Below are 12420 nucleotides of genomic sequence, written 5' to 3'. Positions count from 1 at the left end.
GCTCAGGCCCAGCTGGGTCCTGTTATGACTGATGATGAGCAAAGGAGGCTAAAAATATTTGGGAAGCTTCAGACTCCATCATTTAGCGGGGCTTAGTCAGAGGATGCCCAGGGCTTCTTGGATAGGTGCTAGCGAATTCTTCGCACGCCGGGTATTCTGGAGACCAGACATGTCTCGTTCACTACTTTTCAGTTTACTGGGGCTGCCTTCAGATGGTGGGAGGCTTATGAGAGGCGCAGGCCAGTCGAAGAAGCACCAATTACATGGCATGAGTTCTCCGTTCTCTTCTTGGAGAAGTTCATGTTGCAGTCTCGTAGGGAGGATCTGCGCAGGTACGTCAGAAGGAAATGATTGTAACCTAGTACGAGATGAGGTTTCAGAGTTGGCTTGTCATGCAGTTTGGTTGGTTCCCACTGAGGGAGAGGATTAGGAGGTTCATTGATGGCCTCACATATCAGCTGTAGTTGCTTATGACTTGGGAGAGGGTATCTGGTACTATTTTTGACGAGGCGGTTGATATTGCTCGGCAGATAAAGATGGTCCGTAGTTAGGAGCATTAGGAGAGGGAGGCCAAGAGGCCTCGAGGTTCGGGTGGTTTCGGTGGTGCTCCTTCTGGGAGGCAGTCCTACCACAACAGGCGTCGTCCTTATAGGCCCGCTCATATGGGTCGTTCAATTTACTACGGTGCATCATCCAGCCGTGGTTCATACTGTGCTCGTCAGGCTCAGTCATCTCTTAGTGCCCTTCCAACTCCGAGTTCGTCCCGTGCTCCATCGGTTTAAGGTTCATCTATGACAGGTCCTTCTACCAGTTATCCCGATACTCAGGGCCCCTTCAGTCTCTACCACTATCACTGGGGAGTTGCTTCGAGTGCGGGGAGTTTGGGCATATGTGAAGGAAGTGTCCTCGTCGCTCGGGAGGTCTAGTGCAACTGAGGAGTCAGGCTAAGTAGTGATGAGCTTCACGGATATAGTTCAATCAAAGAAATCACAGTATAGGAAGATAGGCATACTATCAAGTTCGACAGCTAAGGCCAATACAGTTAATTTCATGTCAAGTTTAATTGAAACAGGATATAATATCTATCTGAAATTACATGAGAGTGATATATGCCGGCTGAAGTACAACAATGAAATCAAGTGCATAATCATAGCGCAACAGACACTCAGTCCCCCCATTCACTCCAACCTCATAGTCACTTATTCCTCACGGTAACTCGGTACTCGCGCTCAGTACTCGCACTCGGCTCTCGCACTCAGTAGGTACCCGCGATCACTATGGGTGTATGCAGACTCCGAAGGGGCTCCTTCAGCTCAACCGCTATAATCAGCCAGTCATGACATAAATCTATAAAACATGATGCGACGTGCAGTCCGATCCCATAAATATCCTCACAATTAGGCCCTCGTCCTCGCTCATTCATTATTCTCTTCAGCCTCTCGAGCTCTCAACAATAACGATAATCAACCCAAACAGTGATGATATAATGTATCAATAAAGAATAGTAGAGACTGAGATATAATATGCAAGTAAAACTGTGACTGAGCACAAATTAGCAGTGTAGCAGATAATTCAACATGTAACACCACCTCTGTGGGTCTTTACAGTACCAACACATAGCCTAAACATGATTGCTAACATGTTTTGCAGCTCAATTTCTTTAACATATGGGAAATTTACGGGGGATAATACATAATTACCCCATTGGGGTTGTACCAAAGTGCCAGTGGCACCCCTTAAAAACACGGGCTTTCGCGATTCACAGCATCCCACAACTACGACGATCGCAACCTCTTTCTCGCGAACGCATAGAACAAAGTCCTCAACTGCCCAGCTAAGCCTACGCGATCATGGAACTTACGACGTGATCGCGTATAAGGAAACCAAATCAGAGACACCAGAAAACTTCAGCCCATCCCCAAGTCCAAAAATTAATTCGTTAACTATCTCAAACTCACCCGAGGCTCCCGGGACCTCAACCAAATATACCATCAAGTTCTAAAACATTAAACAAACTTGGTCGAGCCCTCAAATCATATCAAACAATGCTAAAACCATGAATCACGCATAGATTCAAGTCTAACGAACTTTTGAACTTCTAACTTCTACATTCGATGCCGAAACCTACCAAACCACGTCCGATTGACCTCAAGTTTTGCACAAAAGTCAGAAATGACACCACGGGCCTACTCCAACTACCGAAACCCCAATCCGAGCCCGGTAACCACAAAGTCCACTCTCGATCAAACTTCCAAATTTTCAACTTTCGCCATTTCAAGCCTAAATCCACTACGGATCTTCAAATTACAATACATCACACTCCCAAGTTCAAAATCACCCAATGGAGCTAACGGGCCGATGGAAACTTCATTTCGGAGTCATTTACTCATAAGCCAAAATCTAATCAACCTTTCCAACCTAAGCTTCCAGCCTTGAGACTAAGTATCTCAATTCATTCTAAAACCTCTCCGGACACGAACCAACTACGCCAGCAAGTCACATAACAACTACAAAAGATAAAATTAGCAGTAAATGGGGGAACGGGGCTACAACTCTCGAAACGACTGACCGAGTTGTTACGTAAATACTTTCACGTTAAGACAATATGAATTCAAAGTAATTGAATGTTTTCTAAATCTTCACATGCGAAATGAGTTAGTTACTAATAATAATTATAATTATACATATTTTATTTTATTAACTAATGATATGTTATCTTGTTTCTTCTAACCTAATTTATTATATTTGAGTTTTAATTTTTCATTGAAGCATGGGCAAATATTTGCCACAATTCTTGTTACTTTTCTTAAAAGAAAAATATAAATCTATCCTTTAATTAGCTATTCCTTTTTTGGAGGAAAATGTTTGTGTACTATTTTTTTAGTGAATTTCTCATATATAGGCCAAGTGACAAAATTATATTATTGTATCTTTTTCATATATTTTTCTTTTTTCATATGATTTATTGTTATTCAAAGTTTGCTCTGTGAGCTTCCGCATAATACATAATTATTTCAATTTTAACAAATTAAAGTTAACGAATTGCATAATGACCACAAGGTTTGGACTCCACAATGACTTCGGTATTCATTCTAATCTAAACCTAGACAATTTATAAAATAAATTTTAAATCAAATAAGAAAAACCTAAACAAATTACTGTAAAACAAATAAAAAATAAACATACATGTATAACAAATAAGAAATACAAAGAAAACCAATTGTAATGACAATTTAATCTTATTTGCCCAGTAACTTTAGATTTGGTCTAAACCAAATATAAATAAATTATTAAAAAAATCAATGTAGAAACACATTGAATGAACAATCATCACCTAGACTTTTACAAAGAAATATGCAAGTAATAATTTTTCAATTTTTTTTTTCTAATTTTTATCAATTCTATTTGCCATCCCCAAAAGAGTAAACTCAGGGCATTGAGATTCTAGTTTCACCTTTCAAAGTGAGAAGAAAATTACTCTTAAAACTAATGTTAAGTTAAAATCAGAACATAATTAGAATAAGTTCACTCCTTCTAGGAATACAAAAAAGATTGGGCATACATAATTAGAATAAGTTCACCCGTGAGTGTAACATACCAACTGATTTTGATGGTCATATCTTTTGCTACCAAAATAAAAATTTTATTGAACTTGATTGGGCATCCTTTCATAGCAAGAACTATCTCTTTTCTTGACCTTGAAAAAATATGTACGAAATAACAGACAAACATTGACAGTAATCCATAGAAACTTGTCACGACCTAAAACCTAACCCGTCGTGATGGCGCCTATCATGGTACTAGACAAGTCGATATTTTCAAAACACTTTCAATATTTAACATAAATGAATTAAGACATTTAAAATAACCGGAGTTTTTCATAAAAACGGAGTAAACCCAAACATAAGTGCGGCAAATATCGCCAATATCGGGGTGTCACTAAGTCATGAGCGATCTAAACAACCAGTCTAAGAAATAGTGTCTACAAGAGTCTGTATCAATCACATATAGAGGGGAAATCAAGGAGGGAGAAACAAGGACTGCGAAAGCCGGGCAGGAACATCATAAATATCCGACAATCAACCGAGCACGAGATCAACGCCCATCGTGTCCGAAAATATCTGGATCTGCACATGAAGTGCATGTTGTAGCGTGAGTATAACCAACTGAGTAAGTAACAATAATAAATAAGGAACTCAAAGATAGTGACGAGCTACACAGTTATAGTTTATTTTCAGTATCTCGGCAAGAAGTAGACATGCTTTCAAATCCGATAATTTAAGTCAAATTAGTTCTATACAGTTTCAAGGTCATGTAAAACTGGATATAAAATTTTCCAGAAATTTCAAAACTATGATAGATAGCAACTAAGTAGAACAATAAATGAAAGCAAGTACAGCCTCTAAAGGCAACAATCACTCAACTCTTCCCAACAGCTTAATCACTCGGCTCTCAACCCTTAGCACTCTCATTCAATAGGTACCTGCGCTCACTTGGGGTGTACAAACTCCGGAGGGGCTCCTACAGCCCAAGCGCTATAATCCGCATGGATAACTCACGTGCTGCATGGACGACTCACGTGTTATAGTAGCACATCAGCATCCGCACGAGCAACTCACATGCTACAATATAAATGTCTGGTTCCGCACGGAAATCTCACGTGCTATGGTATCAATATCTCAAAATCAAGACCTTGGCCTGACTCAGTCATCAGTCTCTACTCTCGGGCTCTCAGATATCAGGAAAATCAGCCCAAACAGAAATAACATGATGTATCAATAATATATAATAGAGACTGAGATACGTATGCGAGTAAAAACTGAGACTGAGTACAAATAGCATTTAGCAGGCAGTTGAACATGTAACGCGGCCTCTGTGGGCCCCAATAGTACAATGCATAGCCTAAACATGATTTCTAACATGATTTAAAGTCAAATTTCTATTCAACTTTACAGTTTCACGGAACAAACCCAGTCACAATTCCACGGTGCACGCCTACACGCCCGCCATCTAGGATGTGCGTCACCTCCAAAATTATCACATGACACAAAATCCGGGGTTTCATACCCTGAAGACCAGATTTATAACTGTTACTTACCTAAATCCAAGCAAACACTACTCCAAAATGCCTTTGCCTCGGTAGTCGGCCTTTGAATATTCCGAATCTAGCCACAAGTAGTACAATGCAATCAATACAGGCTAAAGGAATCAACTCCACAAGAAAAATTAGAGATTATAGCCTAAAATCCAAAATTGGCTCAAACCCGGCCCCCCGGGCCCACGTCTCGATATCCAACAAAAATCACAAAACCCGAAAGCCCATTCACTCAAGAGTCTAACCCTACCAAATTTATTAAAATCCGACACCATTTTGTCATCCAAATCCCCGAAATTCACTCTCCAAATCCATAGCCCTAAACCCCCAAATTTCACTTCAAAAACTCACCAACTAGGTATAAAATCAGTGGGGAAACATCATTATTGAAGAAAAACAAACACAAGGAGCTTACCTAAGCAATCCCTTGGAAAACCCACTCAAAATTCTCCAAAGTCGAGCTCAAAGTGAAGAAAATGGTGACAAATCTCGAAGTCTCGTATTTATAGTTTCTGCCCAGAACTTTCGCACCTGCGGCTACTTAGCCACTTCTGCAGTCTCGCAGGTGCACCCCAGAGCCCGCTTTTGCGCTTAACATCCCTCCAGCGGACTCGCTTCTGCGAGACAAATCTCCGCTTCTGCGGAGTCAAACTTCAGGGCCTAATGCGCATTTGCGACCCTTCTACCGCATCTGCGGTCACGCAGGTTCGGAAAGGACCTCGCACCTTTGACTTCTGCCAGCCTCTTCCTTAACTACTTCTGCGACCCCTTCTCGCTTCTGCGAACTCGCACCTACGGTGCCCACTGCGCATGTGCGGTTACACCAGCAGCAACAAAACTTCAACTGCTCTTCAAATTCAAACCAAGTTCGTTCAACCACATGAAAACAACCCAAGGCCCCCGAGACCTCAACCAAACATATCTACCAGTCTCATATCCCAATACGAACTTAGTCGAACCCTCAAATCACCTCAAACAACATCAAAAACATAGATTATACACGGATTCAAGACTAATGAACTTCAAAATTTCCAAATTCCACAAACGACACCGAAACCTATAAAATCACGTCCGGTTGACCTCAAAATTATGCACACAAGTCATAAATAACACCACGAACCTACTCCAACTTCCAAATATCCAATCCGACCCTGATATCAAAAAGTCCACTCCCAGCCAAACTTTCCAAAAATTCTAACTTTCGCCAATTCAAGCCTAATTCTACTACGGACCTCCAAATCACAATCCAGACGCGCTTCTAAGTCCAAAATCACATAACGAAGCTAACGGAACCATCGAAATTCAAATCCGAGGTCGTTTACACATAACTCAACATCCGATCAGCTTTTCCAACTTAAGCTTTCAATTAAGAGACTAAGTGTCTAAATTCATTTTAAAATCACTCCGGACCCGAACCAACTAACCCGGTAAGTCATAATACATCTGTAGAACACAAATGAAGCAGAAAATGGGGGAACGAGGATACAACTCTTGAAACGACCGGCCGGGTCGTTACATCATCCATCTCTTAAACAAACGTTCGTCCTTAAACGGGTCTAGAAATATACCTGGAGTCTCAAATAGGTGTGGATATCTGCTCTGCATCTCTCGCTCAGTGTCCCAAGTAGCCTCCTCCATGGGCTGACCTCTCCACTGCACTTTAACTGAACCTATATAGGACACTTCACGAACCTTGCTGTCAGCATAACTCTTCTGTCTTGACTGCGCCGTGCGAAGCCGCTCCTGAATTAATTTAACATTGTCCAAAGCATCGTGAACCAAGTCAGCACCCAATAGCGTAGCCTCACCCGGCTTAAAATAACCCACCGAAGATCTACAACGCCTCCCGTATAAAGCATATACGGAGCCATCTAAATACTTGACTTATAATTGTTGTTGTAAGCAAACTCCGTGAGTGGCAGAAACTAGTCCCATGAACCACCAAAATCAATGACACAAGCGCGTAGCATGTCCTCCAATAGCTGAATAGTGTGCTCGGACAGTCCGTCTGTCTGAGGGTGAAATATTGTGCTCAACTTAACTTGAGTTCCAAACTCTCGCTGCACGACTCTCATAAACTATGATGCAAATTGCGTGCCTCTATCTCAAATGATGGAAACTAGCACACCGTGAAGGCGAACAATCTCTCGGATGTAAACCTCAGCCAGCCGATCTGAAGAATGGGTAGTACTCACATGAATGAATCGCGCGGACTTGGTCAGGCGATCCACAATCACCCAAATAACATCGAACTTCCTCGTAATCTGTGGCAGCACAACTATGAAATCCATGGTGATCCGCTCCCATTTCCACTCTAGAATCTCTATATTCTGAAGCAATCCACCCGGTATCTGATGCTCATATTTTACCTGCTAACAGTTGAGACGCCGAGCTACAAACCCAATTATATCCTTTTTCATTATCCTCCACCAATAGTGCTGCCTCAGGTTCCGGTACATCTTCGCGGTACCCAGATGGATGGAATACTGCGGGCTGTAGGCCTCCTCAAGAATCAACTCCCGTAGCCCATCTACATTGGGGTACACATATTTGGCCCTACATCCTCATCACCCCATTATCTCTAATAGTCACATCTCTGGCATCATCGTGCTGAACCTTGTCCTTGAGGACAAGTAAATGAAGATCATCATATTGGCGCTCTCTAATGCAATCGAATAAGGAAAACTGAGAACCACACAAGCTAGAACCCGACTGGGCTCCGAAATATCCAATCTCACAAACTGGTTGGCCAAGGCCTCAGCATCAACCGCAAGAGATCTCTACCAATTAGTAATGAATGCAAGACTACCCATACTCACCATCTTCCTACTCAAGGCATCAGCCTCAATATTGGCCTTTCCTTGATGATACAGAATAGTAATATCGTAGTCCTTTAGCAGCTTCAACCATCTCCGCTGCCTCAAATTGAGATCCTTCTGCTTGAACAAGTGCTGGAGGCTACAATGATCAGTAAATACCTTACAAGACACACCATAGTGATAGTGCCTCCAAATCTTCAACGCATGAAAAATGCCAGCCATCTCCAAATCATGTACAGGGTAGTTCTTCTCACGGGGCTTCAATTGGCGCGAAGCATAAGCAATCACTCTACCCTCCTGCACCAAAACACACCCAATACTGATCCGAGAAGCGTCACAATATACTGTATAAGAACCAGAAGGAGATGGTAGAACTAGAACTGGAGTTGTAGTCAAGGCAGTCTTGAGCTTCTAAAAGCTCTCCTCGCACTCATCCGACCACCTGAAAGGAGGACCCTTTTGGGTCAATTTTGTCAAGGGAGATGCAATAGATGAGAAAGCCTACACGAAACGACAATAATAACCAGTCAAACCAAGAAGGCTCTAAATCTCTGTAGCCGAGGATGGTCTGGGCCAACTCTGAACTGCCTCTATCTTCTTCTAATCTACGTGAATACCCTCACTGGACACCACGTGCCCGAAGAACGCCATAAACTGAGCCAAAACTCACACTTGGAGAACTTGGCATAAAGTCTCTCCTCCCACAACCGCTGCAACACAATTCGCAAATGCTGCGCATGCTCCTTCTAACTTTGAGAGTACACCAGGATATCATCAATGAATACAAAAACAAACTATCACGACCCAAGTTCTCCCTCCGTGAACCGTCGTGACGGCACCTAGTCTCTACGACTAGGTAAGCCTAATATTTGCGGAAAATGAAACGAAAACATAAAAGCTAGCAACTAACAGGTAAATTTGAATAAGAAATTAAGATGTTGTTCGGCATACACAATAATCACTCTCGAAGTATACACAAACTCTCCAAAAACCCGGAATATCATAAGTCACAAACTACAGAAAGAAGACAGTATTTCTATACTCCACAGTCTAACAAAGGAAATACAAGAAGTGTTTGACATGGGGAAGAGTAGAAAGGGACTCCGAGGTCTGCGGACGCGACAAATAATATGGCTGATAAGTGATACCCGGATCTGCACTTGAAAAACATGTGCAGGGAAGGGAATGGGTACACCACAACGATACCCAGTAAGTGCCAAGCCTAACCTCGGTCGAGTAGTGACGAGATTAGTTCAGGGCCCTACTGGTGTATATATAATAAAATAAGACAGAATGAAATATCGCAGTAAAAATAAATTCTATAATTTAACAAGAATGGAATCATAGAAAGGCAATAGCTCAGAACACGGAGATAACAACAGGTGATCTCCTAAGATATCGTCCTGTAGTCCCAAACATAAATGTGCATGGGGATCTCCCGAAATACCGTTTCGTAGTCCCAAAGTAAATATGCAGTGCAGGGGATCTCTTGGAATACCGTTCTGTAGTGCCAAAGTAAACATGCACTACAGGGGGATTTCTCGGAATACCGTTCCGTAGTCCAAAAGTAAATATGCAGCTTAAACAATAAAAATGCAACTACAACCCAAAATCCTACATTTTAGACTAAGTACAGTCAAGGAAGAGCAGGAAATTCACTAAGCATGTTGCACAGAATTCAGATAAGCAATAAGACACGTGGACATGCTGTTCTAAACTAAACAGGATAACTACATGCATGTCCTCGGAAATATGAAGTCGCACCATGTCCTGCCTGATCACCTCGCCCGAATACATCTAAGGCCGCCACTACCTCTTCTCGTGCCTGCAAAGCCAACCGCTCGCACCTCCTAACATGGGCATCTATGGTTCTCCTCCGCACGTGCTCGAACCATCTAAGCCTCGCTTCCCGCATCTTGCCGTCCACGGGAGCAACGCCCACCCTCTCCCGAATATCTTTATTCCATGTCTTATCCAGTTTAGTAAGCCCGCCATCCATCTCAACATCCTCATTTCTGCTACTTTCATCTTCTGGATATGTGAATTCTTAACTAACCCTGAATCCTAGACAGGGTCTAAACGCGACCACAATTGTCGCACAACTTCCAAGAACTGGTGTCACAAAATCATCACAAATATCTAACAAGAGTATATAGTCTAAACTAAACAATAACATCTGTTCGAAAAATGAAAATACATAGACATATATCAAAGAGTAGGGAAGGGGGACTCCATATGCTGCAGATCGAATAGAGTAAAACAACTCACCACGAAGTCTCCAACAAAATACTCCTACTCAGCTCAATGGGTACACTAGGAGTGGCAAACGGGCGGGTGGGGTTAGAGTGTAGCTCAGTTAAAGGGAAACAGGTATTTTACTTAATGAAAATGGAGTTTTTGCAACAGTAGGAACTTATCACCTCACGTACACGATGCACAAATATCAAGAACAATACCAAATCTAAGGGGAGTTCCCCCACAGAAGGTTAGGCAAGCCACTTACCTCGAACCAAGCTCAAATCAACCCGTCATAATGCCTTTCCCACAAATATACGGCTCCGAGTGGCCCACATCTAGCCCAAATAAATTGCATACATACATATAACTACAAGAAACTAATCTAGCTAATGAAATCAAAGCTAACGCGACAAATTGGAAAAATTGCCCAAAGAGCCTCCCCGGGCCCACGTCTCAGAATTAGGTAAAAGTCACAAATTATGACCACCCATTCTCTAACGAGTTCACTCGTACCAAATTTATTCAAATCCAATCCAAAATCACGATCAAACCCCCAAAATTTGGCCTAAGAACTTTTCTCAAATTTTCCCTAATTTCCAACTCAAATCCCTAACTAAATGATGAAATCAACAATGGATTAATGGAATAAAACTAAACACGATTTAGGAATCATTACCCAATAACTTCCTCTGAAAATCCTTCAAAGAATCGCCAATTTTCAAGCTCTCAAGTCCAAAAATGAAGAATGTATTCTAACCCTCGCACTTAGCCCTTTTTCTGCTAGAGATTTTTTCTACAAGCCTTCAACCGCATCTGCGGCCCCGCACCTGCGGAAAATCCATCACAGGTGCGAAGGCAACGTAAATGGGCTGGGACCGCATCTGCGAGCACTGGGCCGCACCTGCGTGCCCGCTCCTGCTGTCCTCTACCCTTTCTACGCATCCGCTTTTGCGGACCAATCACCGCACCTGCGATCTCAGCTGGACTAGGCCAAATTCTTTTCTGCGGCTCCACACCAGCGGCCCAAAGAGCGCAGGTGCATAAGTACCAGGTGCAGCAACTTCAACAGTTTTATAAGTCCCAAACTCAATCCATGAAGCATTTGATACACACCCGAGGCCTCCAGGACCTCAACCGACCATACCAACCAATCCTAAAACACCATACAAACTTAGTCGAGCCCTCAAATCACATGAAACAATGCTAAAAATCACGAATCACCCTCTAATTCAAACTTAAAGAACTTGGAACTTCAAATTTCTACAACCGATGTCGAAACCTATCAAACTACGTCCGAATGACCCCAAATTTTGCACACAAGTCTTAACCAACATAACGGACCTACTCCAACTTTCAGAATCAGATTCCAATCCCGATATCAAAAAGTCCACTACCGGTCCAAAACTCCAAAAATTCGATTTTCGCCATTCCAAGCCTAAATGAGCTACAGACCTCCAAAACACAATCCGGACACACCCCTAAGCCCAAAATCACCTAACGGAGCTAACGAAATCGACAGAACTCCATTCCGGAGTCGTCTTCACATAGTTTAAACTACGGTCCAAATCCTAAGACTTAAGCCTCCATTTAGGGACTAAGTGTCCCAAACACTTCCAAACACCAAAACAAAATTTCCCGTCAAGTCACAACAGCAGAAACAGATACGAGGGAAGAAGTTAATAGGGGACCAGGGCTATAACTCCCAAAACGACCGGCCGGGTCGCTTCATCATCCCCCTCTTAAAATAATCGTTCGTCCTCGAACTAGCATAGAGACATACCTGAAGTGGTGAAAAGATGAGAATAACGGCTGCGCATATCTTGCTCGGTCTCCCAAGTCGCCTCCTTGATCGGCTGACCCCTCTACTAAACCTTCACTGAAGAATTTTTCTCTGACCTCAGCTTTTGAACTGCCTGTCCAGATTAGCCACTGGCTCCTCAACATAGGATAGATCCTTGTCCAACTGGATAGAGCTGAAATCCAACACGTGAGACGGGTCACTGTGACACTTCCAGAGCATGGAAACATGAAATACTGAATGAACTCCTTCTAGGCTGGGAGGTAAGGCAAAATCATAAGAAACCTCCCCAACTCGCCACAACACCTCAAAATCACCAATGAACCTTGGGCTTAGATTGCCCTTTTTCTGAATCTAATGACGCCCTTCATAGGCAAAACCTGGAGCAATACCCGCTCCCCAACCATGAATGCAACATCGTGAGCCTTTCGATCCGCATAACTCTTCTGTTCTGACTAGGCTGTGCGAAG

Source organism: Nicotiana attenuata, chromosome 5 (genome assembly GCF_001879085.1).
Source record: "Nicotiana attenuata strain UT chromosome 5, NIATTr2, whole genome shotgun sequence".
In the NCBI taxonomy this organism is placed as follows: Eukaryota; Viridiplantae; Streptophyta; class Magnoliopsida; order Solanales; family Solanaceae; genus Nicotiana; species Nicotiana attenuata.
The sequence above is the reverse complement of the archived record's forward strand: the minus strand, read 5'-3'. Positions refer to the sequence as shown.